General features: G+C 44.5%; 15 non-coding genes across 15 annotated transcripts; all 15 read left to right on the top strand.

Moving 5' to 3' along the window:
* The first annotated feature begins 8,033 nt into the window (after positions 1-8,033).
* Positions 8,034-8,106, top strand: trnav-aac (transfer RNA valine (anticodon AAC)). Its single transcript has one exon. It is a non-coding gene; the product is annotated as a tRNA-Val (tRNA).
* Positions 8,107-8,229: 123 nt separating this feature from the next.
* trnav-cac (transfer RNA valine (anticodon CAC)) lies at positions 8,230-8,302 on the top strand. The gene has a single exon. It is a non-coding gene; the product is annotated as a tRNA-Val (tRNA).
* Positions 8,303-9,778: 1,476 nt separating this feature from the next.
* Positions 9,779-9,851, top strand: trnav-cac (transfer RNA valine (anticodon CAC)). Its single transcript has one exon. It is a non-coding gene; the product is annotated as a tRNA-Val (tRNA).
* A 2,717-nt stretch (positions 9,852-12,568) lies between these two features.
* On the top strand, positions 12,569-12,641 carry trnav-cac (transfer RNA valine (anticodon CAC)). Its single transcript has one exon. It is a non-coding gene; the product is annotated as a tRNA-Val (tRNA).
* A 1,627-nt stretch (positions 12,642-14,268) lies between these two features.
* On the top strand, positions 14,269-14,341 carry trnav-aac (transfer RNA valine (anticodon AAC)). Its single transcript has one exon. It is a non-coding gene; the product is annotated as a tRNA-Val (tRNA).
* A 123-nt stretch (positions 14,342-14,464) lies between these two features.
* Positions 14,465-14,537, top strand: trnav-cac (transfer RNA valine (anticodon CAC)). Its single transcript has one exon. It is a non-coding gene; the product is annotated as a tRNA-Val (tRNA).
* A 1,997-nt stretch (positions 14,538-16,534) lies between these two features.
* trnav-cac (transfer RNA valine (anticodon CAC)) lies at positions 16,535-16,607 on the top strand. The gene has a single exon. It is a non-coding gene; the product is annotated as a tRNA-Val (tRNA).
* Positions 16,608-17,486: 879 nt separating this feature from the next.
* Positions 17,487-17,559, top strand: trnav-aac (transfer RNA valine (anticodon AAC)). Its single transcript has one exon. It is a non-coding gene; the product is annotated as a tRNA-Val (tRNA).
* A 123-nt stretch (positions 17,560-17,682) lies between these two features.
* On the top strand, positions 17,683-17,755 carry trnav-cac (transfer RNA valine (anticodon CAC)). Its single transcript has one exon. It is a non-coding gene; the product is annotated as a tRNA-Val (tRNA).
* A 1,813-nt stretch (positions 17,756-19,568) lies between these two features.
* On the top strand, positions 19,569-19,641 carry trnav-aac (transfer RNA valine (anticodon AAC)). The gene has a single exon. It is a non-coding gene; the product is annotated as a tRNA-Val (tRNA).
* A 123-nt stretch (positions 19,642-19,764) lies between these two features.
* trnav-cac (transfer RNA valine (anticodon CAC)) lies at positions 19,765-19,837 on the top strand. Its single transcript has one exon. It is a non-coding gene; the product is annotated as a tRNA-Val (tRNA).
* An 879-nt stretch (positions 19,838-20,716) lies between these two features.
* Positions 20,717-20,789, top strand: trnav-aac (transfer RNA valine (anticodon AAC)). The gene has a single exon. It is a non-coding gene; the product is annotated as a tRNA-Val (tRNA).
* A 123-nt stretch (positions 20,790-20,912) lies between these two features.
* trnav-cac (transfer RNA valine (anticodon CAC)) lies at positions 20,913-20,985 on the top strand. Its single transcript has one exon. It is a non-coding gene; the product is annotated as a tRNA-Val (tRNA).
* Positions 20,986-22,796: 1,811 nt separating this feature from the next.
* trnav-aac (transfer RNA valine (anticodon AAC)) lies at positions 22,797-22,869 on the top strand. The gene has a single exon. It is a non-coding gene; the product is annotated as a tRNA-Val (tRNA).
* A 123-nt stretch (positions 22,870-22,992) lies between these two features.
* Positions 22,993-23,065, top strand: trnav-cac (transfer RNA valine (anticodon CAC)). Its single transcript has one exon. It is a non-coding gene; the product is annotated as a tRNA-Val (tRNA).
* The last annotated feature ends 2,871 nt before the right edge of the window (positions 23,066-25,936 follow it).

Below are 25,936 nucleotides of genomic sequence, written 5' to 3' on the forward strand. Positions count from 1 at the left end.
AATTAATGCAGCCTAAAAATCCTTTAACGGATTTGGATATTAAAAGCATATTAGTATGTTATGTGTATGCCAGGTTAAAGAGATGGGTCTTTAATCTAGATTTAAACTGAAAGAGTGTGTCTGCCTCCCGAACAATGTTAGGTAGGTTATTCCAGAGTTTAGGCGCCAAATAGGAAAAGGATCTGCCGCCCGCAGTTGATTTTGATATTCTAGGTATTATCAAATTGCCTGAGTTTTGAGAACGTAGCGGACGTAGAGGAGTATAATGTAAAAGGAGCTCATTCAAATACTGAGGTGCTAAACCATTCAGGGCTTTATAAGTAATAAGCAATATTTTAAAATCTATACGATGTTTGATAGGGAGCCAGTGCAGTGTGGACAGGACCGGGCTAATATGGTCATACTTCCTGGTTCTAGTAAGAACTCTTGCTGCTGCATTTTGGACTAGCTGTAGTTTGTTTACCAAGCGTGCAGAACAACCACCCAATAAAGCATTACAGTAGTCTAACCTTGAAGTCATAAATGCATGGATTAACATTTCTGCATTTGACATTGAGAGCATAGGCCGTAATTTAGATATATTTTTGAGATGGAAAAATGCAGTTTTACAAATGCTAGAAACGTGGCTTTCTAAGGAAAGATTGCGATCAAGTAGCACACCTAGGTTCCTAACTGATGACGAAGAATTGACAGAGCAACCATCAAGTCTTAGACAGTGTTCTAGGTTATTACAAGTAGAGTTTTTAGGCCCTATGATTAACACCTCTGTTTTTTCTGAATTTAGCAGTAAGAAATTACTCGTCATCCAATTTTTTATATCGACTATGCATTCCATTAGTTTTTCAAATTGGTGTGTTTCACCGGGCTGCGAGGAAATATAGAGCTGCGTATCATCAGCATAACAGTGAAAGCTAACACCATGTTTCCTGATGATATCTCCCAAGGGTAACATATAAAGCGTGAAGAGTAGCGGCCCTAGAACTGAGCCTTGAGGTACTCCATACTGCACTTGTGATCGATATGATACATCTTCATTCACTGCTACGAACTGATGGCGGTCATATAAGTACGATTTAAACCATGCTAATGCACTTCCACTGATGCCAACAAAGTGTTCAAGTCTATGCAAAAGAATGTTGTGGTCAATTGTGTCAAACGCAGCACTAAGATCCAATAAAACTAATAGAGAGATACACCCACGATCAGATGATAAGAGCAGATCATTTGTAACTCTAAGGAGAGCAGTTTCAGTACTATGATACGGTCTAAATCCTGACTGGAAATCCTCACATATACCATTTTTCTCTAAGAAGGAATATAATTGTGAGGATACCACCTTTTCTAGTATCTTGGACAGAAAAGGGAGATTCGAGATTGGTCTATAATTAACTAGTTCTCTGGGGTCAAGTTGTGGCTTTTTTATGAGAGGCTTAATAACAGCCAGTTTGAAGGTTTTGGGGACATGTCCTAATAACAATGAGGAATTAATAATAGTCAGAAGAGGACCTATGACTTCTGGAAGCACCTCTTTTAAGAGCTTAGATGGTATAGGGTCTAACATACATGTTGTAAGTTTAGATGATTTAACAAGTTTATACAATTCTTCCTCTCCTATAGTAGAGAATGAGTGGAACTGTTCCTCAGGGGGTCTATAGTGCACTGTCTGATGCGAAACTGTAGCTGACGGCTGAATGGTTGCAATTTTATCTCTAATAGTATCGATTTTAGAAGTAAAGTAGTTCATAAAGTCATTACTGCTGTGGTGTTGGGAAATGTCAACACTTGTTGAGGCTTTATTTTTCGTTAATTTAGCCACTGTATTGAATAAATACCTGGGGTTATGTTTGTTTTCTTCTAAAAGAGAAGAAAAGTAATCAGATCTAGCAGTTTTTAATGCTTTTCGGTAGGATATGCTACTTTCCCGCCAAGCAATACGAAATACCTCTAGTTTTGTTTTCCTCCAGCTGCGCTCCATTTTTCGGGCTGCTCTCTTTAGGGTGCGAGTATGCTCATTATACCATGGTGTCAAACTGTTTTCCTTAACCTTTCTTAAGCGTAAAGGAGCAACTGTATTTAAAGTGCTAGAAAAGAGAGAGTCCATAGTTTCTGTTACATCATCAAGTTGTTCTGAGGTTTTGGATATGCTAAGGAATTCGGATACATCAGGAAGATAACTTAAAAAGCTGTCTTTTGTGGTAGAAGTGATGGTTCTTCGATACTTGTAACAAGAAGTAGAATTTACAATTTTGGCTATATGAAGTTTACACAGAACTAAATAATGATCTGAGATATCATCACTTGGCTGAATAATTTCAACACTATCAACATCAATTCCATGTGACAGTATTAAATCTAGAGTATGATTTCGACAATGAGTAGGTCCTGAAACGTGTTGTCTAACACCAATAGAGTTCAGAATGTCTATAAATGCTGATCCCAATACATCTTTTTCATTATCGACATGGATATTAAAATCACCAACTATTAAGACTTTATCTGCAGCCAGAACTAACTCGGATGTAAAATCACCAAACTCTTTAATAAAGTCTGTATGGTGCCCTGGTGGCCTGTATACAGTAGCCAGTACAAACATAACAGGGGATTTATCATTAACATTGGTTTCTCTGGATAATGTTATATGAAGCACCATTACTTCAAACGAGTTATACTTGAAGCCTGCCCTCTGAGAAATCCTGAAAACGTTATTATAAATTGAAGCAACACCTCCCCCTTTGCCTTTTAGACGCGGCTCGTGTTTATAACAATAATCTTGGGGGGTGGACTCATTTAAAATAATGTAATCATCAGGTTTTAGCCAGGTTTCTGTCAAGCAGAGCACATCTATATTATGATCAGTTATCATATTATTTACAAAAAGTGTTTTCGTAGAAATGGATCTGATATTCAATAAGCCAATCTTTATCATTTGTTTATCCATATTGCATTTGTTTTTTATTTGTTGAACCTCAATTAAATTGTTAACCTTAACTTGGTTTGGACGTTTTTTGTATTTTCTAGTTCGTGGAACAGACACAGTCTCTATAGTGTGATATCTAGGTGAAAGAGTCTCTATGTGCTGAGAATTAACTGACCTCTGTGACGGGAGGCAGCTAGCAGACGGTCGGTTTAGCCAGTCTGTCTGCTTCCTGACCTGGGCCCCAGTTAGTCAAGTATAAACACTAAGACTATTTGCCATATTTCTAGACAGAAGAGTGGCGCCACCCCAGGAGGGATGAAGACCATCTCTTTTAAACAGGTCAGGTCTGCCCCAAAAGCTCGTCCAATTGTCTATATAACCTATGTTATTCTGTGGGCACCACTTAGACATCCAGCCATTGAGTGATGACAATCTGCTATGCATCTCATCACCACGGTAAGCAGGGAGGGGACCAGAGCATATTACAGTGTCTGACATCGTGCTTGCAAGTTCACACACCTCTTTAAAGTTATTTAAAGAGGTTACTTTAGTGAGTACAGTCACTAAAGGTATAGTTGATGCAGAAATGAAAGAGCAGTCATTGTTTGACCTTAACCTATCCCACAACCGTGACATTCCAAGCCTGCGTGGCTTTCTTCTGAGGAACACGAAAAAAGAGATTTGTCTGAGTGGCCCTCTGTTGAGCAGCAGCTCTGCATCACGAAGGCCCTTCTCTACACAGGTGTAGAGATAATTATTAAGCCACACTAGGCAGCAGTAATAGCCACGCAGACAGTGCTCTGTACTTTTGACCTGGTAGTTTCGATGAACAGATGGCCGGTGCACTCAAAGATCCAATATTTCGTACAGCATATAAATATACATATATTAAATGAAAGAGGGAAAAAAGCAAAAAAGAAATGGCCACAGATGATTCCCGCAGATAACTGGAGAATTGCTTGGTTTGCTGCTAAAAATAGAAGGTATTTGCAGACTGTAACCTAACCCACAACCGTGACATTCCAAGCCTGCGTGGCTTTCTTCTGAGGAACACGAAAAAAGAGATTTGTCTGAGTGGCCCTCTGTTGAGCAGCAGCTCTGCATCACGAAGGCCCTTCTCTACACAGGTGTAGAGATTTCCTGATAAAATGATGCAAGCCGTAGCAGTTTCTAACACATGGCTAACCTTCTTGAAATTCAACACAATGGTCAACGAATCTGCCAATAAACCTGTTCAGGTGGCTCCTCACTTACTCCCGAAGCACCCAGACGTGTTAAAACCTCGGAATTCGACTGACCACAAACAGCCTGTTTTTTTACAATAGGGTAGATTGTACATGGCAAGTCCACATCTCAGCTTTCTGAAGAGATATCAAGCTAAAACTTGCTTTCCCATGCTAGTCTGGACACGTGCTACCCCTATGGTGAGTTTCAAGTAAGATTGGAGAAACTCAACAATTTGACCAACAAAAATCACCAAGAGACATTTTCGAGTTTCTCCTGTGCTCTTGAAACTTTAGGTTTGTTAGTTTGAGACTAGCACAGGAAGGCAGGTTTCAGCTTGATATCAAACTGCAAGTGTTTAATTCCGAGGTAAGTTAAGGGTAGCGTTTCAGGAAACTCCGCATATACTGCCAGGCCGAATGAACTCTGTCCTCTTGTGTGTGGGACTTACGCAGATTGTCTATTTGCTTTCGGGCACATCACAGTATAAATATTTTCCCGAAAAGCACGATCGTTAGCCTGTGGAGTTTCTGTAGTGTAGTTGTCATCACGTTCGCTAACACGCGAAAGGTCCTCTGTTCGAAACCGAGCAGAAACAGTTGTCCTCTTTTAAAGAAATGTATAAACACCTTTGAGCCGACAGTTGGCTTCAGAAGGTTTAACATTTATGCGCATATTGCCGAGCCTGCACAGAACGATTTCAGACTTCTTTAGGTAGTGGGTTTCCGTAGTGTAGTGGTTATCACGTATCCCCAGTTCGAAACTGGGCGGGAACACTGCATCTCTTTTCACAATTGTTTAGGTGGGTTTCTGTTGAGGAGGAACTCAACGCTTCCAAGGCTTTGCGGCCAAGAGGCATGAGTACAGTCACTAAAGGTATAGTTGATGCAGAAATGAAAGAGCAGTCATTGTTTGACCTAAACCTATCCCACAACCGTGACATTCCAAGCCTGCGTGGCTTTCTTCTGAGGAACACGAAAAAAGAGATTTGTCTGAGTGGCCCTCTGTTGAGCAGCAGCTCTGCATCACGAAGGCCCTTCTCTACACAGGTGTAGATATAATTATTAAGCCACACTAGGCAGCAGTAATAGCCACGCAGACAGTGCTCTGTACTTTTGACCTGGTAGTTTCGATGAACAGATGGTCGGTGCACTAAAAGACCCAATATTTCGTACAGCATATAAATATACATATATTAAATGAAAGAGGGAAAAAAGCAAAAAAGAAATGGCCACAGAGGATTCCCGCAGATAACTGGAGAATTGCTTGGTTTGCTGCTAAAAATAGAAGGTATTTGCAGACTGAAGAGCGCAACGCAATCTGTAATTTGATTGAACTCTGTCCTCTTGTGTAAGGGTCTTTTTCCGCCTAGGCCATCAAGTAAGGGCAGGGCCTCAAGGGGCGCCTAAAAGGGGGTACATGGCAGGCCCTCCTCAGACCCCTGCGCGCCGGGCCTGTCTGTCCCAATGATCACCTGTGTCACCACAAACAGCCCATCTGTCCCTCTCACCGCCTAAACCTATCCCACAACCGTGACATTCCAAGCCTGCGTGGCTTTCTTCTGAGGAACACGAAAAAAGAGATTTGTCTGAGTGGCCCTCTGTTGAGCAGCAGCTCTGCATCACGAAGGCCCTTCTCTACACAGGTGTAGAGATAATTATTAAGCCACACTAGGCAGCAGTAATAGCCACGCAGACAGTGCTCTGTACTTTTGACCTGGTAGTTTCGATGAACAGATGGCCGGTGCACTCAAAGATCCAATATTTCGTACAGCATATAAATATACATATATTAAATGAAAGAGGGAAAAAAGCAAAAAAGAAATGGCCACAGAGGATTCCCGCAGATAACTGGAGAATTGCTTGGTTTGCTGCTAAAAATAGAAGGTATTTGCAGACTGTAACCTAACCCACAACTGTGACATTCCAAGCCTGCGTGGCTTTCTTCTGAGGAACACGAAAAAAGAGATTTGTCTGAGTGGCCCTCTGTTGAGCAGCAGCTCTGCATCACGAAGGCCCTTCTCTACACAGGTGTAGAGATTTCCTGATAAAATGATGCAAGCCGTAGCAGTTTCTAACACATGGCTAACCTTCTTGAAATTCAACACAATGGTCAACGAATCTGCCAATAAACCTGTTCAGGTGGCTCATCACTTACTCCCGAAGCACCCAGACGTGTTAAACCCTCGGAATTCGACTGACCACAAACAGCCTGTTTTTTTACAATAGGGTAGATTGTACGTGGCAAGTCCACATCTCAGCTTTCTGAAGAGATATCAAGCTAAAACTTGCTTTCCCATGCTAGTCTGGACACGTGCTACCCCTGTGGTGAGTTTCAAGTAAGATTGGAGAAACTCAACAATTTGACCAACAAAAATCACCCAGAGACATTTTCGAGTTTCTCCTGTGCTCTTGAAACTTTGGGTTTGTTAGTTTGAGACTAGCACAGGAAGGCAGATTTCAGCTTGATATCACACTGCAAGTGTTTAATTCCGAGGTAAGTTAAGGGTAGCGTTTCAGGAAACTCTGCATATACTGCCAGGCCGAATGAACTCTGTCCTCTTGTGTGTGGGACTTACGCAGATTGTCCCGCAGATAACTGGAGAATTGCTTGGTTTGCTGCTAAAAATAGAAGGTATTTGCAGACTGAAGAGCGCAACGGAATCTGTAATTTGATTCGCGCTCCACGATGCTTGCGATGAAAAGATCTGACACCTCTTTGGCTGCAGGCTTCAATAGTGTAGAGGTTATCACGGTCAAAATCGTTCAGGTGGGTTTCTGTTGAGGAGGAACTCAACGCTTCCAAGGCTTTGCGGCCAAGAGGCATGAATACAGTCACTAAAGGTAAAGTTGATGCAGAAATGAAAGAGCAGATATTGTTTGACCTAAACCTAACCCACAACTGTGACATTCCAAGCCTGCGTGGCTTTCTTCTGAGAAACACCAAAGAAGAGATTTTAGGGAACTCTGCGTAGACTGCCACGCCGAATGAAATCTGTCCTCTTGTGTAAGGGTCTTTATCCGCCTAGGCCATCAAGTAAGGGCAGGGCCTCAAGGGGCGCCTAAAAGGGGGTACGTGGCAGACCGTCCTTAGACCCCTGCGCGCCGGCCCTCTCTGTCCCAATAATCACCTGTGTCACCACAAACAGCCCATCTGTCCCTCTCACCGCCTATGTGACCACTAACTGCCCTTCTGTCCACTGGTAATACAAAGACTGTGACCACAAGCAGTCTGTGTGTCCCCTTGACGAACTTTAAAACACATCCATCTGGAGTTTTATTTCCTGATAAAATGATGCAAGCCGTAGCAGTTTCTAACACATGGGTAACCTTCTTGAAATTCAACACAATGGTCAACGAATCTGCCAATAAACCTGTTCAGGTGGCTCCTCACTTACTCCCAAAGCACCCAGACGTGTTAAACCCTCGGAATTCGACTGACCACAAACAGCCTGTTTTTTTACAATAGGGTAGATTGTACGTGGCAAGTCCACATCTCAGCTTTCTGAAGAGATATCAAGCTAAAACTTGCTTTCCCATGCTTGTCTGGACATGTGCTACCCCTGTGGTGAGTTTCAAGAAGAATGGAGAAACTCTACAATTTGACCAACAAAAATCACCAAGAGACATTTTCGAGTTTCTCCTGTGCTCTTGAAACTTTGGGTTTGTTAGTTTGAGACTAGCACAGGAAGGCAGGTTTCAGCTTGATATCACGCTGCAAGTGTTTAATTCCGAGGTAAGTTAAGGGTAGCGTTTCAGGAAACTCAGCATATACTGCCAGGCCGAATGAACTCTGTCCTCTTGTGTGTGGGACTTACGCAGATTGTCTATTTGCTTTCGGGCACATCACAGTATAAATATTTTCCCAAAAAGCACGATCGCTAGCCTGTGGAGTTTCTGTAGTGTAGTGGTCATCACGTTCGCCTAACACGCGAAAGGTCCTCGGTTCAAAACCGAGCAGAAACAGCTGTCCTCTTTTGAAGAAATGTATAAACACCTTTGAGCCGACAGTTGGCTTCAGAAGGTTTAACGTTTATGCGCATATTGCCGAGCCTGCACAGAACGATTTCAGACTTCTTTAGGTAGTAGGTTTCCGTAGTGTAGTGGTTATCACGTTCGCCTCACACGCGAAAGGTCCCCAGTTCGAAACTGGGCGGGAACACTGCATCACTTTTCACAGTTGTTTAGGTGTGTTTCTGTTGAGGAGGAACTCAACGCTTCCAAGGCTTTGCGGCCAAGAGGCATGAGTACAGTCACTAAAGGTATAGTTGATGCAGAAATGAAAGAGCAGTCATTGTTTGACCTTAACCTATCCCACAACCGTGACATTCCAAGCCTGCGTGGCTTTCTTCTGAGGAACACGAAAAAAGAGATTTGTCTGAGTGGCCCTCTGTTGAGCAGCAGCTCTGCATCACGAAGGCCCTTCTCTACACAGGTGTAGAGATAATTATTAAGCCACACTAGGCAGCAGTAATAGCCACGCAGACAGTGCTCTGTACTTTTGACCTGGTAGTTTCGATGAACAGATGGCCGGTGCACTCAAAGATCCAATATTTCGTACAGCATATAAATATACATATATTAAATGAAAGAGGGAAAAAAGCAAAAAAGAAATGGCCACAGAGGATTCCCGCAGATAACTGGAGAATTGCTTGGTTTGCTGCTAAAAATAGAAGGTATTTGCAGACTGTAACCTAACCCACAACTGTGACATTCCAAGCCTACGTGGCTTTCTTCTGAGGAACACGAAAAAAGAGATTTGTCTGAGTGGCCCTCTGTTGAGCAGCAGCTCTGCATCACGAAGGCCCTTCTCTACACAGGTGTAGAGATTTCCTGATAAAATGATGCAAGCCGTAGCAGTTTCTAACACATGGCTAACCTTCTTGAAATTCAACACAATGGTCAACGAATCTGCCAATAAACCTGTTCAGGTGGCTCCTCACTTACTCCCGAAGCACCCAGACGTGTTAAAACCTCGGAATTCGACTGACCACAAACAGCCTGTTTTTTTACAATAGGGTAGATTGTACATGGCAAGTCCACATCTCAGCTTTCTGAAGAGATATCAAGCTAAAACTTGCTTTCCCATGCTAGTCTGGACACGTGCTACCCCTATGGTGAGTTTCAAGTAAGATTGGAGAAACTCAACAATTTGACCAACAAAAATCACCAAGAGACATTTTCGAGTTTCTCCTGTGCTCTTGAAACTTTAGGTTTGTTAGTTTGAGACTAGCACAGGAAGGCAGGTTTCAGCTTGATATCAAACTGCAAGTGTTTAATTCCGAGGTAAGTTAAGGGTAGCGTTTCAGGAAACTCCGCATATACTGCCAGGCCGAATGAACTCTGTCCTCTTGTGTGTGGGACTTACGCAGATTGTCTATTTGCTTTCGGGCACATCACAGTATAAATATTTTCCCAAAAAGCACGATCGTTAGCCTGTGGAGTTTCTGTAGTGTAGTTGTCATCACGTTCGCTAACACGCGAAAGGTCCTCGGTTCGAAACCGAGCAGAAACAGCTGTCCTCTTTTGAAGAAATGTATAAACACCTTTGAGCCGACAGTTGGCTTCAGAAGGTTTAACATTTATGCGCATATTGCCGAGCCTGCCCAGAACGATTTCAGACTTCTTTAGACAGTGGGTTTCCGTAGTGTAGTGGTTATCACGTTCGCCTCACACGCGAAAGGTCCCCAGTTCGAAACTGGGCGGGAACACTGCATCTCTTTTCACAATTGTTTAGGTGGGTTTCTGTTGAGGAGGAACTCAACGCTTCCAAGGCTTTGCGGCCAAGAGGCTTGAGTACAGTCACTAAAGGTATAGTTGATGCAGAAATGAAAGAGCAGTCATTGTTTGACCTTAACCTATCCCACAACCGTGACATTCCAAGCCTGCGTGGCTTTCTTCTGAGGAACACGAAAAAAGAGATTTGTCTGAGTGGCCCTCTGTTGAGCAGCAGCTCTGCATCACGAAGGCCCTTCTCTACACAGGTGTAGAGATAATTATTAAGCCACACTAGGCAGCAGTAATAGCCACGCAGACAGTGCTCTGTACTTTTGACCTGGTAGTTTCGATGAACAGATGGCCGGTGCACTCAAAGATCCAATATTTCGTACAGCATATAAATATACATATATTAAATGAAAGAGGGAAAAAAGCAAAAAAGAAATGGCCACAGAGCATTCCCGCAGATAACTGGAGAATTGCTTGGTTTGCTGCTAAAAATAGAAGGTATTTGCAGACTGTAACCTAACCCACAACTGTGACATTCCAAGCCTGCGTGGCTTTCTTCTGAGGAACACGAAAAAAGAGATTTGTCTGAGTGGCCCTCTGTTGAGCAGCAGCTCTGCATCACGAAGGCCCTTCTCTACACAGGTGTAGAGATTTCCTGATAAAATGATGCAAGCCGTAGCAGTTTCTAACACATGGCTAACCTTCTTGAAATTCAACACAATGGTCAACGAATCTGCCAATAAACCTGTTCAGGTGGCTCATCACTTACTCCCGAAGCACCCAGACGTGTTAAACCCTCGGAATTCGACTGACCACAAACAGCCTGTTTTTTTACAATAGGGTAGATTGTACGTGGCAAGTCCACATCTCAGCTTTCTGAAGAGATATCAAGCTAAAACTTGCTTTCCCATGCTAGTCTGGACACGTGCTACCCCTGTGGTGAGTTTCAAGTAAGATTGGAGAAACTCAACAATTTGACCAACAAAAATCACCAAGAGACGTTTTCGAGTTTCTCCTGTGCTCTTGAAACTTTGGGTTTGTTAGTTTGAGACTAGCACAGGAAGGCAGATTTCAGCTTGATATCACACTGCAAGTGTTTAATTCCGAGGTAAGTTAAGGGTAGCGTTTCAGGAAACTCTGCATATACTGCCAGGCCGAATGAACTCTGTCCTCTTGTGTGTGGGACTTACGCAGATTGTCCCGCAGATAACTGGAGAATTGCTTGGTTTGCTGCTAAAAATAGAAGGTATTTGCAGACTGAAGAGCGCAACGGAATCTGTAATTTGATTCGCGCTCCACGATGCTTGCGATGAAAAGATCTGACACCTCTTTGGCTGCAGGCTTCAATAGTGTAGAGGTTATCACGGTCAAAATCGTTCAGGTGGGTTTCTGTTGAGGAGGAACTCAACGCTTCCAAGGCTTTGCGGCCAAGAGGCATGAATACAGTCACTAAAGGTAAAGTTGATGCAGAAATGAAAGAGCAGATATTGTTTGACCTAAACCTAACCCACAACTGTGACATTCCAAGCCTGCGTGGCTTTCTTCTGAGAAACACCAAAGAAGAGATTTTAGGGAACTCTGCGTAGACTGCCACGCCGAATGAAATCTGTCCTCTTGTGTAAGGGTCTTTATCCGCCTAGGCCATCAAGTAAGGGCAGGGCCTCAAGGGGCGCCTAAAAGGGGGTACGTGGCAGGCCGTCCTTAGACCCCTGCGCGCCGGCCCTCTCTGTCCCAATAATCACCTGTGTCACCACAAACAGCCCATCTGTCCCTCTCACCGCCTATGTGACCACTAACTGCCCTTCTGTCCACTGGTAATACAAAGACTGTGACCACAAGCAGTCTGTGTGTCCCCTTGACGAACTTTAAAACACATCCATCTGGAGTTTTATTTCCTGATAAAATGATGCAAGCCGTAGCAGTTTCTAACACATGGGTAACCTTCTTGAAATTCAACACAATGGTCAACGAATCTGCCAATAAACCTGTTCAGGTGGCTCCTCACTTACTCCCGAAGCACCCAGACGTGTTAAAACCTCGGAATTCGACTGACCACAAACAGCCTGTTTTTTTTACAATAGGGTAGATTGTACATGGCAAGTCCACATCTCAGCTTTCTGAAGAGATATCAAGCTAAAACTTGCTTTCCCATGCTAGTCTGGACACGTGCTACCCCTATGGTGAGTTTCAAGTAAGATTGGAGAAACTCAACAATTTGACCAACAAAAATCACCAAGAAACATTTTCGAGTTTCTCCTGTGCTCTTGAAACTTTAGGTTTGTTAGTTTGAGACTAGCACAGGAAGGCAGGTTTCAGCTTGATATCAAACTGCAAGTGTTTAATTCCGAGGTAAGTTAAGGGTAGCGTTTCAGGAAACTCCGCATATACTGCCAGGCCGAATGAACTCTGTCCTCTTGTGTGTGGGACTTACGCAGATTGTCTATTTGCTTTCGGGCACATCACAGTATAAATATTTTCCCAAAAAGCACGATCGTTAGCCTGTGGAGTTTCTGTAGTGTAGTTGTCATCACGTTCGCTAACACGCGAAAAGTCCTCGGTTCGAAACCGAGCAGAAACAGCTGTCCTCTTTTGAAGAAATGTATAAACACCTTTGAGCCGACAGTTGGCTTCAGAAGGTTTAACATTTATGCGCATATTGCCGAGCCTGCCCAGAACGATTTCAGACTTCTTTAGACAGTGGGTTTCCGTAGTGTAGTGGTTATCACGTTCGCCTCACACGCGAAAGGTCCCCAGTTCGAAACTGGGCGGGAACACTGCATCTCTTTTCACAATTGTTTAGGTGGGTTTCTGTTGAGGAGGAACTCAACGCTTCCAAGGCTTTGCGGCCAAGAGGCTTGAGTACAGTCACTAAAGGTATAGTTGATGCAGAAATGAAAGAGCAGTCATTGTTTGACCTTAACCTATCCCACAACCGTGACATTCCAAGCCTGCGTGGCTTTCTTCTGAGGAACACGAAAAAAGAGATTTTTCTGAGTGGCCCTCTGTTGAGCAGCAGCTCTGCATCACGAAGGCCCTTCTCTACACAGGTGTAGAGATAATTATTAAGCCACACTAGGAAGCAGTAATAGCCACGCAGACAGTGCTCTGTACTTTTGACCTGGTAGTTTCGATGAACAGATGGCCGGTGCACTCAAAGATCCAATATTTCGTACAGCATATAAATATACATATATTAAATGAAAGAGGGAAAAAAGCAAAAAAGAAATGGCCACAGAGGATTCCCGCAGATAACTGGAGAATTGCTTGGTTTGCTGCTAAAAATAGAAGGTATTTGCAGACTGTAACCTAACCCACAACTGTGACATTCCAAGCCTGCGTGGCTTTCTTCTGAGGAACACGAAAAAAGAGATTTGTCTGAGTGGCCCTCTGTTGAGCAGCAGCTCTGCATCACGAAGGCCCTTCTCTACACAGGTGTAGAGATTTCCTGATAAAATGATGCAAGCCGTAGCAGTTTCTAACACATGGCTAACCTTCTTGAAATTCAACACAATGTTCAACGAATCTGCCAATAAACCTGTTCAGGTGGCTCCTCACTTACTCCTGAAGCACCCAGACGTGTTAAACCCTCGGAATTCGACTGACCACAAACAGCCTGTTTTTTTACAATAGGGTAGATTGTACGTGGCAAGTCCACATCTCAGCTTTCTGAAGAGATATCAAGCTAAAACTTGCTTTCCCATGCTAGTCTGGACACGTGCTACCCCTGTGGTGAGTTTCAAGTAAGATTGGAGAAACTCAACAATTTGACAAACAAAAATCACCAAGAGACATTTTCGAGTTTCTCCTGTGCTCTTGAAACTTTGGGTTTGTTAGTTTGAGACTAGCACAGGAAGGCAGATTTCAGCTTGATATCACACTGCAAGTGTTTAATTCCGAGGTAAGTTAAGGGTAGCGTTTCAGGAAACTCTGCATATACTGCCAGGCCGAATGAACTCTGTCCTCTTGTGTGTGGGACTTACGCAGATTGTCCCGCAGATAACTGGAGAATTGCTAGGTTTGCTGCTAAAAATAGAAGGTATTTGCAGACTGAAGAGCGCAACGGAATCTGTAATTTGATTCGCGCTCCACGATGCTTGCGATGAAAAGATCTGACACCTCTTTGGCTGCAGGCTTCAATAGTGTAGAGGTTATCACGGTCAAAATCGTTCAGGTGGGTTTCTGTAGAGGAGGAACTCAACGCTTCCAAGGCTTTGCGGCCAAGAGGCATGAATACAGTCACTAAAGGTAAAGTTGATGCAGAAATGAAAGAGCAGATATTGTTTGACCTAAACCTAACCCACAACCCCTCTTGTGTGTGGGACTTACGCAGATTGTCTATTTGCTTTCGGGCACATCACAGTGTAAATATTTTCCCAAAAAGCACTATTGTTAGCCTGTGGAGTTTCTGTAGTGTAGTGGTCATCACGTTCGCCTAACACGCGAAAGGTCCTCGGTTCAAAACCGAGCAGAAACAGCTGTCCTCTTTTGAAGAAATGTGTAAACACCTTTGAGCCGACAGTTGGCTTCAGAAGGTTTAACATTTATGCGCATATTGCCGAGCCTGCCCAGAACGATTTCAGACTTCTTTAGGTAGTGGGTTTCCGTAGTGTAGTGGTTATCACGTTCGCCTCACACGCGAAAGGTCCCCAGTTCGAAACTGGGCGGGAACACTGCATCTCTTTTCACAATTGTTTAGGTGGGTTTCTGTTGAGGAGGAACTCAACGCTTCCAAGGCTTTGCGGCCAAGAGGCTTGAGTACAGTCACTAAAGGTATAGTTGATGCAGAAATGAAAGAGCAGTCATTGTTTGACCTTAACCTATCCCACAACCGTGACATTCCAAGCCTGCGTGGCTTTCTTCTGAGGAACACGAAAAAAGAGATTTGTCTGAGTGGCCCTCTGTTGAGCAGCAGCTCTGCATCACGAAGGCCCTTCTCTACACAGGTGTAGAGATAATTATTAAGCCACACTAGGCAGCAGTAATAGCCACGCAGACAGTGCTCTGTACTTTTGACCTGGTAGTTTCGATGAACAGATGGCCGGTGCACTCAAAGATCCAATATTTCGTACAGCATATAAATATACATATATTAAATGAAAGAGGGAAAAAAGCAAAAAAGAAATGGCCACAGAGGATTCCCGCAGATAACTGGAGAATTGCTTGGTTTGCTGCTAAAAATAGAAGGTATTTGCAGACTGAAGAGCGCAACGGAATCTGTAATTTGATTCGCGCTCCACGATGCTTGCGATGAAAAGATCTGACACCTCTTTGGCTGCAGGCTTCAATAGTGTAGAGGTTATCACGGTCAAAATCGTTCAGGTGGGTTTCTGTTGAGGAGGAACTCAACGCTTCCAAGGCTTTGCGGCCAAGAGGCATGAATACAGTCACTAAAGGTAAAGTTGATGCAGAAATGAAAGAGCAGATATTGTTTGACCTAAACCTAACCCACAACTGTGACATTCCAAACCTGCGTGGCTTTCTTCTGAGAAACACCAAAGAAGAGATTTTAGGGAACTCTGCGTAGACTGCCACGCCGAATGAAATCTGTCCTCTTGTGTAAGGGTTTTTTTCCGCCTAGGCCATCAAGTAAGGGCAGGGCCTCAAGGGGCGCCTAAAAGGGGGTACGTGGCAGGCCGTCCTTAGACCACTGGGCGCCGGCCCTCTCTGTCCCAATAATCACCTGTGTCACCACAAACAGCCCATCTGTCCCTCTCACCGCCTATGTGACCACTAACTATCCCACAACCGTGACATTCCAAGCCTGCTTGGCTTTCTTCTGAGGAACACGAAAAAAGAGATTTGTCTGAGTGGCCCTCTGTTGAGCAGCAGCTCTGCATCACGAAGGCCCTTCTCTACACAGGTGTAGAGATTTCCTGATAAAATGATGCAAGCCGTAGCAGTTTCTAACACATGGCTAACCTTCTTGAAATTCAACACAATGGTCAACGAATCTGCCAATAAACCTGTTCAGGTGGCTCCTCACTTACTCCCGAAGCACCCAGACGTGTTAAACCCTCGGAATTCGACTGACCACAAACAGCCTGTTTTTTTACAATAGGGTAGATTGTACGTGGCAAGTCCACATCTCAGCTTTCTGAAGAGATATCAAGCTAAAACTTGCTTTCCCATGCTAGTCTGGACACGTGCTACCCCTGTGGTGAGTTTCAAGAAGAATGGAGAAACTCTACAATTTGACCAACAAAAATCACCAAGAGACATTTTCGAGTTTCTCCTGTGCTCTTGAAACTTTGGGTTTGTTAGTTTGAGACTAGCACAGGAAGGCAGGTTTCAGCTTGATATCACGCTGCAAGTGTTTAATTCCGAGGTAAGTTAAGGGTAGCGTTTCAGGAAACTCCGCATATACTGCCAGGCCGAATGAACTCTGTCCTCTTGTGTGTGGGACTTACGCAGATTGTCTATTTGCTTTCGGGCACATCACAGTATAAATATTTTCCCAAAAAGCACTATTGTTAGCCTGTGGAGTTTCTGTAGTGTAGTGGTCATCACGTTCGCCTAACACGCAAAGGTCCGCGGTGCAGAAACAGCTGTCCTCTTTTGAAGAAATGTATAAACACCTTTGAGCCGACAGTTGGCTTCAGAATGTTTAACGTTTATGCGCATATTGCCGAGCCTGCTCAGAACGATTTCAGACTTCTTTAGGTAGTGGGTTTCCGTAGTGTAGTGGTTATCACGTTCGCCTCACATGTGAAAGGTCCCCAGTTCGAAACTGGGCGGGAACACTGCATCTCTTTTCACAATTGTTTAGGTGGGTTTCTGTTGAGGAGGAACTCAACGCTTCCTAGGCTTTGCGGCCAAGAGGCATGAGTACAGTCTCTAAAGGTATAGTTGATGCAGAAATGAAAGAGCAGTCATTGTTTGACCTTAACCTATCCCACAACCGTGACATTCCAAGCCTGCGTGGCTTTCTTCTGAGGAACACGAAAAAAGAGATTTGTCTGAGTGGCCCTCTGTTGAGCAGCAGCTCTGCATCACGAAGGCCCTTCTCTACACAGGTGTAGAGATAATTATTAAGCCACACTAGGCAGCAGTAATAGCCACGCAGACAGTGCTCTGTACTTTTGACCTGGTAGTTTCGATGAACAGATGGCCGGTGCACTCAAAGATCCAATATTTCGTACAGCATATAAATATACATATATTAAATGAAAGAGGGAAAAAAGCAAAAAAGAAATGGCCACAGAGGATTCCCGCAGATAACTGGAGAATTGCTTGGTTTGCTGCTAAAAATAGAAGGTATTTGCAGACTGAAGAGCGCAACGGAGTCTGTAATTTGATTCGCGCTCCACGATGCTTGCGATGAAAAGATCTGACACCTCTTTGGCTGCAGGCTTCAATAGTGTAGAGGTTATCACGGTCAAAATCGTTCAGGTGGGTTTCTGTTGAGGAGGAACTCAACGCTTCCAAGGCTTTGCGGCCAAGAGGCATGAATACAGTCACTAAAGGTAAAGTTGATGCAGAAATGAAAGAGCAGATATTGTTTGACCTAAACCTAACCCACAACCCCTCTTGTGTGTGGGACTTACGCAGATTGTCTATTTGCTTTCGGGCACATCACAGTATAAATATTTTCCCAAAAAGCACTATTGTTAGCCTGTGGAATTTCTGTAGTGTAGTGGTCATCAAGTTCGCCTAACACGCGAAAGGTCCTCGGTTCAAAACCGAGCAGAAACAGCTGTCCTCTTTTGAAGAAATGTATAAACACCTTTGAGCCGACAGTTGGCTTCAGAAGGTTTAACATTTATGCGCATATTGCCGAGCCTTCTCAGAACGATTTCAGACTTCTTTAGGTAGTGGGTTTCTGTAGTGTAGTGGTTATCACGTTCGCCTCACACGTGAAAGGTCCCCAGTTCGAAACTGGGCGGGAACACTGCATCTCTTTTCACAATTGTTTAGGTGGGTTTCTGTTGAGGAGGAACTCAACGCTTCCAAGGCTTTGCGGCCAAGAGGCTTGAGTACAGTCACTAAAGGTATAGTTGATGCAGAAATGAAAGAGCAGTCATTGTTTGACCGTAACCTATCCCACAACCGTGACATTCCAAGCCTGCGTGGCTTTCTTCTGAGGAACACGAAAAAAGAGATTTGTCTGAGTGGCCCTCTGTTGAGCAGCAGCTCTGCATCACGAAGGCCCTTCTCTACACAGGTGTAGAGATAATTATTAAGCCACACTAGGCAGCAGTAATAGCCACGCAGACAGTGCTCTGTACTTTTGACCTGGTAGTTTCGATGAACAGATGGCCGGTGCACTCAAAGATCCAATATTTCGTACAGCATATAAATATACATATATTAAATGAAAGAGGGAAAAAAGCAAAAAAGAAATGGCCACAGAGGATTCCCGCAGATAACTGGAGAATTGCTTGGTTTGCTGCTAAAAATAGAAGGTATTTGCAGACTGAAGAGCGCAACGGAGTCTGTAATTTGATTCGCGCTCCACGATGCTTGCGATGAAAAGATCTGACACCTCTTTGGCTGCTAGCTTCAATAGTGTAGAGGTTATCACGGTCAAAATCGTTCAGGTGGGTTTCTGTTGAGGAGGAACTCAACGCTTCCAAGGCTTTGCGGCCAAGAGGCATGAATACAGTCACTAAAGGTAAAGTTGATGCAGAAATGAAAGAGCAGATATTGTTTGACCTAAACCTAACCCACAACTTTGACATTCCAAGCCTGCGTGGCTTTCTTCTGAGAAACACCAAAGAAGAGATTTTAGGGAACTCTGCGTAGACTGCCACGCCGAATGAAATCTGTCCTCTTGTGTAAGGGTCTTTTTCCGCCTAGGCCATCAAGTAAGGGCAGGGCCTCAAGGGGCGCCTAAAAGGGGGTACGTGGCAGGCCGTCCTTAGACCCCTGCGAGCCGGCCCTCTCTGTCCCAATAATCACCTGTGTCACCACAAACAGCCCATCTGTCCCTCTCACCGCCTATGTGACCACTAACTATCCCACAACCGTGACATTCCAAGCCTGCTTGGCTTTCTTCTGAGGAACACGAAAAAAGAGATTTGTCTGAGTGGCCCTCTGTTGAGCAGCAGCTCTGCATCACGAAGGCCCTTCTCTACACAGGTGTAGAGATTTCCTGATAAAATGATGCAAGCCGTAGCAGTTTCTAACACATGGCTAACCTTCTTGAAATTCAACACAATGGTCAACGAATCTGCCAATAAACCTGTTCAGGTGGCTCCTCACTTACTCCCGAAGCACCCAGACGTGTTAAACCCTCGGAATTCGACTGACCACAAACAGCCTGTTTTTTTACAATAGGGTAGATTGTACGTGGCAAGTCCAAATCTCAGCTTTCTGAAGAGATATCAAGCTAAAACTTGCTTTCCCATGCTAGTCTGGACACGTGCTACCCCTGTGGTGAGTTTCAAGTAAGATTGGAGAAACTCAACAATATGACCAACAAAAATCACCAAGAGACATTTTCGAGTTTCTCCTGTGCTCTTGAAACTTTGGGTTTGTTAGTTTGAGACTAGCACAGGAAGGCAGGTTTCAGCTTGATATCACACTGCAAGTGTTTAATTCCGAGCTAAGTTAAGGGTAGCCTTTCAGGAAACTCCGCATATACTGCCAGGCCGAATGAACTCTGTCCTCTTGTGTGTGGGACTTACGCAGATTGTCTATTTGCTTTCGGGCACATCACAGTATAAATATTTTCCCAAAAAGCACTATTGTTAGCCTGTGGAGTTTCTGTAGTGTAGTGGTCATCACGTTCGCCTAACACGCGAAAGGTCCTCGGTTCGAAACCGAGCAGAAACAGCTGTCCTCTTTTGAAGAAATGTATAAACACCTTTGAGCCGACAGTTGGCTTCAGAAGGTTTAACGTTTATGCGCATATTGCCGAGCCTGCTCAGAACGATTTCAGACTTCTTTAGGTAGTGGGTTTCCGTAGTGTAGTGGTTATCACGTTCGCCTCACACGCGAAAGGTCCCCAGTTCGAAACTGGGCGGGAACACTGCATCTCTTTTCACAATTGTTTAGGTGGGTTTCTGTTGAGGAGGAACTCAACGCTTCCAAGGCTTTGCGGCCAAGAGGCATGAGTACAGTCTCTAAAGGTATAGTTGATGCAGAAATGAAAGAGCAGTCATTGTTTGACCTTAACCTATCCCACAACCATGACATTCCAAGCCTGCGTGGCTTTCTTCTGAGGAACACGAAAAAAGAGATTTGTCTGAGTGGCCCTCTGTTGAGCAGCAGCTCTGCATCACGAAGGCCCTTCTCTACACAGGTGTAGAGATAATTATTAAGCCACACTAGGCAGCAGTAATAGCCACGCAGACAGTGCTCTGTACTTTTGACCTGGTAGTTTCGATGAACAGATGGCCGGTGCACTCAAAGATCCAATATTTCGTACAGCATATAAATATACATATATTAAATGAAAGAGGGAAAAAAGCAAAAAAGAAATGGCCACAGAGGATTCCCGCAGATAACTGGAGAATTGCTTGGTTTGCTGCTAAAAATAGAAGGTATTTGCAGACTGAAGAGCGCAACGGAGTCTGTAATTTGATTCGCGCTCCACGATGCTTGCGATGAAAAGATCTGACACCTCTTTGGCTGCAGGCTTCAATAGTGTAGAGGTTATCACGGTCAAAATCGTTCAGGTGGGTTTCTGTTGAGGAGGAACTCAATGCTTCCAAGGCTTTGCGGCCAAGAGGCATGAATACAGTCACTAAAGGTAAAGTTGATAAAGAAATGAAAGAGCAGATATTGTTTGACCTAAACCTAACCCACAACCCCTCTTGTGTGTGGGACTTACGCAGATTGTCTATTTGCTTTCGGGCACATCACAGTATAAATATTTTCCCAAAAAGCACTTTTGTTAGCCTGTGGAGTTTCTGTAGTGTAGTGGTCATCACGTTCGCCTAACACGCGAAAGGTCCTCGGTTCAAAACCGAGCAGAAACAGCTGTCCTCTTTTGAAGAAATGTATAAACACCTTTGAGCCGACAGTTGGCTTCAGAAGGTTTAACATTTATGCGCATATTGCCGAGCCTGCCCAGAACGATTTCAGACTTCTTTAGGCAGTGGGTTTCCGTAGTGTAGTGGTTATCACGTTCGACTCACACGCGAAAGGTCCCCAGTTCGAAACTGGGCGGGAACACTGCATCTCTTTTCACAATTGTTTAGGTGGGTTTCTGTTGAGGAGGAACTCAACGCTTCCAAGGCTTTGCGGCCAAGAGGCTTGAGTACAGTCACTAAAGGTATAGTTGATGCAGAAATGAAAGAGCAGTCATTGTTTGACCTTAACCTATCCCACAACCGTGACATTCCAAGCCTGCGTGGCTTTCTTCTGAGGAACACGAAAAAAGAGATTTGTCTGAGTGGCCCTCTGTTGAGCAGCAGCTCTGCATCACGAAGGCCCTTCTCTACACAGGTGTAGAGATAATTATTAAGCCACACTAGGCAGCAGTAATAGCCACGCAGACAGTGCTCTGTACTTTTGACCTGGTAGTTTCGATGAACAGATGGCCGGTGCACTCAAAGATCCAATATTTCGTACAGCATATAAATATACATATATTAAATGAAAGAGGGAAAAAGCAAAAAAGAAATGGCCACAGAGGATTCCCGCAGATAACTGGAGAATTGCTTGGTTTGCTGCTAAAAATAGAAGGTATTTGCAGACTGAAGAGCGCAACGGAATCTGTAATTTGATTCGCGCTCCACGATGCTTGCGATGAAAAGATCTGACACCTCTTTGGCTGCAGGCTTCAATAGTGTAGAGGTTATCACGGTCAAAATCGTTCAGGTGGGTTTCTGTTGAGGAGGAACTCAACGCTTCCAAGGCTTTGCGGCCAAGAGGCATGAATACAGTCACTAAAGGTAAAGTTGATGCAGAAATGAAAGAGCAGATATTGTTTGACCTAAACCTAACCCACAACTGTGACATTCCAAGCCTGCGTGGCTTTCTTCTGAGAAACACCAAAGAAGAGATTTTAGGGAACTCTGCGTAGACTGCCACGCCGAATGAAATCTGTCCTCTTGTGTAAGGGTCTTTTTCCGCCTAGGCCATCAAGTAAGGGCAGGGCCTCAAGGGGCGCCTAAAAGGGGGTACGTGGCAGGCCGTCCTTAGACCCCTGCGCGCCGGCCCTCTCTGTCCCAATAATCACCTGTGTCACCACAAACAGCCCATCTGTCCCTCTCACCGCCTATGTGACCACTAACTATCCCACAACCGTGACATTCCAAGCCTGCTTGGCTTTCTTCTGAGGAACACGAAAAAAGAGATTTGTCTGAGTGGCCCTCTGTTGAGCAGCAGCTCTGCATCACGAAGGCCCTTCTCTACACAGGTGTAGAGATTTCCTGATAAAATGATGCAAGCCGTAGCAGTTTCTAACACATGGCTAACCTTCTTGAAATTCAACACAATGGTCAATGAATCTGCCAATAAACCTGTTCAGGTGGCTCCTCACTCACTCCCGAAGCACCCAGACGTGTTAAACCCTCGGAATTCGACTGACCACAAACAGCCTGTTTTTTTACAATAGGGTAGATTGTACGTGGCAAGTCCACATCTCAGCTTTCTGAAGAGATATCAAGCTAAAACTTGCTTTCCCATGCTAGTCTGGACACGTGCTACCCCTGTGGTGAGTTTCAAGAAGAATGGAGAAACTCTACAATTTGACCAACAAAAATCACCAAGAGACATTTTCGAGTTTCTCCTGTGCTCTTGAAACTTTGGGTTTGTTAGTTTGAGACTAGCACAGGAAGGCAGGTTTCAGCTTGATATCACGCTGCAAGTGTTTAATTCCGAGGTAAGTTAAGGGTAGCGTTTCAGGAAACTCTGCATATACTGCCAGACCGAATGAACTCTGTCCTCTTGTGTGTGGGACTTAAGCAGATTGTCTATTTGCTTTCGGGCACATCACAGTATAAATATTTTCCCAAAAAGCACTATTGTTAGCCTGTGGAGTTTCTGTAGTGTAGTGGTCATCACGTTCGCCTAACACGCGAAAGGTCCTCGGTTCGAAACCGAGCAGAAACAGCTGTCCTCTTTTGAAGAAATGTATAAACACCTTTGAGCCGACAGTTGGCTTCAGAAGGTTTAACGTTTATGCGCATATTGCCGAGCCTGCTCAGAACGATTTCAGACTTCTTTAGGTAGTGGGTTTCCGTAGTGTAGTGGTTATCACGTTCGCCTCACACGCGAAAGGTCCCCAGTTCGAAACTGGGCGGGAACACTGCATCTCTTTTCACAATTGTTTAGGTGGGTTTCTGTTGAGGAGGAACTCAACGCTTCCAAGGCTTTGCGGCCAAGAGGCATGAGTACAGTCTCTAAAGGTATAGTTGATGCAGAAATGAAAGAGCAGTCATTGTTTGACCTTAACCTATCCCACAACCGTGACATTCCAAGCCTGCGTGGCTTTCTTCTGAGGAACACGAAAAAAGAGATTTGTCTGAGTGGCCCTCTGTTGAGCAGCAGCTCTGCATCACGAAGGCCCTTCTCTACACAGGTGTAGAGATAATTATTAAGCCACACTAGGCAGCAGTAATAGCCACGCAGACAGTGCTCTGTACTTTTGACCTGGTAGTTTCGATGAACAGATGGCCGGTGCACTCAAAGATCCAATATTTCATACAGCATATAAATATACATATATTAAATGAAAGAGGGAAAAAAGCAAAAAAGAAATGGCCACAGAGGATTCCCGCAGATAACTGGAGAATTGCTTGGTTTGCTGCTAAAAATAGAAGGTATTTGCAGACTGAAGAGCGCAACGGAGTCTGTAATTTGATTCGCGCTCCACGATGCTTGCGATGAAAAGATCTGACACCTCTTTGGCTGCAGGCTTCAATAGTGTAGAGGTTATCACGGTCAAAATCGTTCAGGTGGGTTTCTGTTGAGGAGGAACTCAACGCTTCCAAGGCTTTGCGGCCAAGAGGCATGAATACAGTCACTAAAGGTAAATTTGATGCAGAAATGAAAGAGCAGATATTGTTTGACCTAAACCTAACCCACAACTTTGACATTCCAAGCCTGCGTGGCTTTCTTCTGAGAAACACCAAAGAAGAGATTTTAGGGAACTCTGCGTAGACTGCCACGCCGAATGAAATCTGTCCTCTTGTGTAAGGGTCTTTTTCCGCCTAGGCCATCAAGTAAGGGCAGGGCCTCAAGGGGCGCCTAAAAGGGGGTACGTGGCAGGCCGTCCTTAGACCCCTGCGCGCCGGCCCTCTCTGTCCCAATAATCACCTGTGTCACCACAAACAGCCCATCTGTCCCTCTCACCGCCTATGTGACCACTAACTATCCCACAACCGTGACATTCCAAGCCTGCTTGGCTTTCTTCTGAGGAACACGAAAAAAGAGATTTGTCTGAGTGGCCCTCTGTTGAGCAGCAGCTCTGCATCACGAAGGCCCTTCTCTACACAGGTGTAGAGATTTCCTGATAAAATGATGCAAGCCGTAGCAGTTTCTAACACATGGCTAACCTTCTTGAAATTCAACACAATGGTCAACGAATCTGCCAATAAACCTGTTCAGGTGGCTCCTCACATACTCCCGAAGCACCCAGACGTGTTAAACCCACGGAATTCGACTGACCACAAACAGCCTGTTTTTTTACAATAGGGTAGATTGTACGTGGCAAGTCCAAATCTCAGCTTTCTGAAGAGATATCAAGCTAAAACTTGCTTTCCCATGCTAGTCTGGACACGTGCTACCCCTGTGGTGAGTTTCAAGTAAGATTGGAGAAACTCAACAATATGACCAACAAAAATCACCAAGAGACATTTTCGAGTTTCTCCTGTGCTCTTGAAACTTTGGGTTTGTTAGTTTGAGACTAGCACAGGAAGGCAGGTTTCAGCTTGATATCACACTGCAAGTGTTTAATTCCGAGGTAAGTTAAGGGTAGCCTTTAATTATTAAGCCACACTAGGCAGCAGTAATAGCCACGCAGACAGTGCTCTGTACTTTTGACCTGGTAGTTTCGATGAACAGATGGCCGGTGCACTCAAAGATCCAATATTTCGTACAGCATATAAATATACATATATTAAATGAAAGAGGGAAAAAGCAAAAAAGAAATGGCCACAGAGGATTCCCGCAGATAACTGGAGAATTGCTTGGTTTGCTGCTAAAAATAGAAGGTATTTGCAGACTGAAGAGCGCAACGGAATCTGTAATTTGATTCGCGCTCCACGATGCTTGCGATGAAAAGATCTGACACCTCTTTGGCTGCAGGCTTCAATAGTGTAGAGGTTATCACGGTCAAAATCGTTCAGGTGGGTTTCTGTTGAGGAGGAACTCAACGCTTCCAAGGCTTTGCGGCCAAGAGGCATGAATACAGTCACTAAAGGTAAAGTTGATGCAGAAATGAAAGAGCAGATATTGTTTGACCTAAACCTAACCCACAACTGTGACATTCCAAGCCTGCGTGGCTTTCTTCTGAGAAACACCAAAGAAGAGATTTTAGGGAACTCTGCGTAGACTGCCACGCCGAATGAAATCTGTCCTCTTGTGTAAGGGTCTTTTTCCGCCTAGGCCATCAAGTAAGGGCAGGGCCTCAAGGGGCGCCTAAAAGGGGGTACGTGGCAGGCCGTCCTTAGACCCCTGCGCGCCGGCCCTCTCTGTCCCAATAATCACCTGTGTCACCACAAACAGCCCATCTGTCCCTCTCACCGCCTATGTGACCACTAACTATCCCACAACCGTGACATTCCAAGCCTGCTTGGCTTTCTTCTGAGGAACACGAAAAAAGAGATTTGTCTGAGTGGCCCTCTGTTGAGCAGCAGCTCTGCATCACGAAGGCCCTTCTCTACACAGGTGTAGAGATTTCCTGATAAAATGATGCAAGCCGTAGCAGTTTCTAACACATGGCTAACCTTCTTGAAATTCAACACAATGGTCAACGAATCTGCCAATAAACCTGTTCAGGTGGCTCCTCACTCACTCCCGAAGCACCCAGACGTGTTAAACCCTCGGAATTCGACTGACCACAAACAGCCTGTTTTTTTACAATAGGGTAGATTGTACGTGGCAAGTCCACATCTCAGCTTTCTGAAGAGATATCAAGCTAAAACTTGCTTTCCCATGCTAGTCTGGACACGTGCTA

The sequence above is a fragment of the Carassius gibelio genome, chromosome B20 (assembly GCF_023724105.1).
Source record: "Carassius gibelio isolate Cgi1373 ecotype wild population from Czech Republic chromosome B20, carGib1.2-hapl.c, whole genome shotgun sequence".
In the NCBI taxonomy this organism is placed as follows: Eukaryota; Metazoa; Chordata; class Actinopteri; order Cypriniformes; family Cyprinidae; genus Carassius; species Carassius gibelio.